Source organism: Pteropus alecto, unplaced genomic scaffold (assembly GCF_000325575.1).
Source record: "Pteropus alecto unplaced genomic scaffold, ASM32557v1 scaffold110, whole genome shotgun sequence".
Classification (NCBI taxonomy): Eukaryota; Metazoa; Chordata; class Mammalia; order Chiroptera; family Pteropodidae; genus Pteropus; species Pteropus alecto.
Genome location: NW_006431920.1, coordinates 9,657,422 through 9,660,211, shown reverse-complemented (window position 1 = coordinate 9,660,211; position 2,790 = coordinate 9,657,422).

Below are 2,790 nucleotides of genomic sequence, written 5' to 3'. Positions count from 1 at the left end.
GCTTCAAATCCTCAAAAGATTGATGTCAAAGAGTTTTCCAGGGCTGCGGGCTTCCCCCGCCTTGACTGGAGGAGGTTTCCCTTTCAAGCTTATGTTGTTATTGGTAGGATTCATATCCTTGCAGATTGTCGGGCTGAGGGCCTCAGTTTCTTGCTAGCTCTCAGCCAAAGGTCACTCTGAATTCCTCCCTAACATAGTCTCCAGGTCAAAGACAGCAAAGGGGAGAGTCTATGAGCATGACAAACATTACAGTCTTATGTAACATAACAACAGAAGTGACATCTCATCACCTTTGCCATATTCTATTGGCTTGAAGCGACTCACAGGTCCTGTCCATACTCAAGGGGAAGAGATTGCCAAGGGATGTAAATATCACAAACAGGAATGGTGGGGCTAACTTTAAAGTCTGTCTGCCTCACTTGTTGGACATGTGTAGGATTTCCCCCTGGGTTTACACCTGGGAGTGGAGTTGCTAAGTCCTAGGGAACTCTATTTCTAATAATGGTCTTTACCTAAAGACTATCTTTCTGGAATGAATATAGCCAAGTCAGCTTTCTTTTGGTTAATATTTGCCCAGTATGTGTTTTTCTATTTTTCTTTTTCTTTTGCTTTCAATCTTTGCATATCCTGATGTTTAAAGTATGTCTCTTGTAAATAGCACATATTAGAATTTTAAAAATAAATCCAACCTGTCAGCACTTGTCTTTAACTGGTGAGCTCAGTCCATCCATCTTCATTATAATAAATGACACGCATGGACCTAATTTCATCATTTTAACATTTCAGTTTGTGCCACTTTTACAATGCTTTCATCTTCCTTACTTTTATTATTAATGATATATTTGTATCTCTCTAATTTTGCCCAAGGTGAAAATTTAGGATTCCCTGCTCTTTCTTCCATTCACCCTGATCATGCTGATATAAACTAGGCTTTTAATTCTGGATTGTTATAGATGTTAATTTCTCTTTTTCTTTGGCCTTAGGTTGATTTTTCTTTTTCCTTTTTTAAGCAGTAAGAAAGTTTATCAAGGTATTTGATCATCTTTGTTCCACAAATCTCTCATAGACTCTCCTAAATTTTTCCCTCCCATAGTACTTCAACCAAAACTATTTATAATACACATCTGTCTGCAGCGTATCTTGTATGCTTGATGATATTTTTATTTGGGCCTAATATTTGAATGGCAGTTTGGTTGAATGTAAAATATTAGGTTCTAAATTCTGTTTCCTTCAAGTCTACGAAAACATTACTCCATTTTTTTTTTTTTTTTGCATCTGTTGCTGATGTCAATCTGATTCTTATTCGGTATATGATCTGCACTTTCTCTGATAGCTTTTAGAGCTTTAAAAAATTCTTAAATAAATTTTTAATGTATCTAGAAATGTATTTTTCTGACAATTATATATAAATTTATATACATTAAATTTATATATATTTTAATGCAGAAAAATTGATCTTCGTTATGTTCTCAAATATTTCTTCTTCTTCATTTATATCTTTCTTTTAATGGCGCTCCTATTATCTAGATGTTAGTATCTCTATCTCTTGGCTTGCTTTTATATTGTCTATTTCTTTGTCCTTTTCTTCTTTCTTCTGGGATATTTCTTCAATTTGGTCTCCCAATTCACTAATTTGTTCTTCAGCAGTATCATTTCTGCTCTCTCTGTATTTCTATTACATTTTTATTACATCTCTTTTTGACTCTTTTTGTCTTTTCTTCCTTCTTATTATTAATTCTTTCCTGTTTCTTTTAATATTTATCAGGCTGATTAAAAAGTACTTGGTCCATATATTTCAATATTTCTGCTTCTATTGGAATCCGTAATCCAGGAGGTTATTTTCATTTTGAAATGGCTGTGCTCCTCAAATATCTTGTTATTTTGTTTCGTGTGCTCGTTTTTCTTCTAGGGCACTGGCTACTCAGTTGAGCAGTGCTTATGGGGAAGGGCATACCCCATTGCACTTAGGGTAAATGAGCTCTAGGGTGTAGAAAATCACATTCAAATGCTCCTTACCCCTCAAAACAATCCGTCAGGTCATGTCTTCATCCTCTGATCCCAGGAGAGAAGCAGATTCATAAGAGACTCAGAATTCAGCAGTTCTGAATCTTGGTTGTACAATGAAACCACCTGGGAAGTTTTTAAAAGTCCTGATGCCCAAGCTATGCTCCAGACCGATTTCATTGGAATCCCTGGAGATGGAATCCAAGCAGTAGTGCTTTGGATTGTAAGTCTCCAGCCCTGGGAGTTTGCAGAAGAAGGGATGTGGAAATAACCTCTGGTCAGTTGGTCCTCCTGGTTTTTCTGTTTCTTCTGAGGACATCAGCCGCAGACCACTACATCTTGGCAGGAAGGATGCAGACACTGTTTGCCACAAGGTGATGAGGAGGGTTGGGGAAGCAAGTGCAGAATTCCACTAATTTTTCTATTTTACCTTCCTGTAACCCTGGCTGTGTCCTGTCCCAGGACAAAGCCACCACTCCACAAACATCATTTTAAAACAGCCCCAGTAAATTCAGGAGCTTCTCACAATGTTGTCTCATTTACTTTTCTAGTTCTTGTGTGGTTGATGGGGATGGGGGAGTGGAGGTGGGGATCTAGCAGTCATGTTAATTCAGCATCTTGGCCTGCATTGGAGCTAATCACGGTCTGATCAATGGACCAGAAGTATGACCTCACCTGGGAGCTTGTTAGAAATACAGAATCTTGGGTCTTATCCTGGATCTACAGATTCAGAATCTGTATTTGAGCAAGATCCTCAAGTAATTTCCATGCATCTTAAAGCACTGA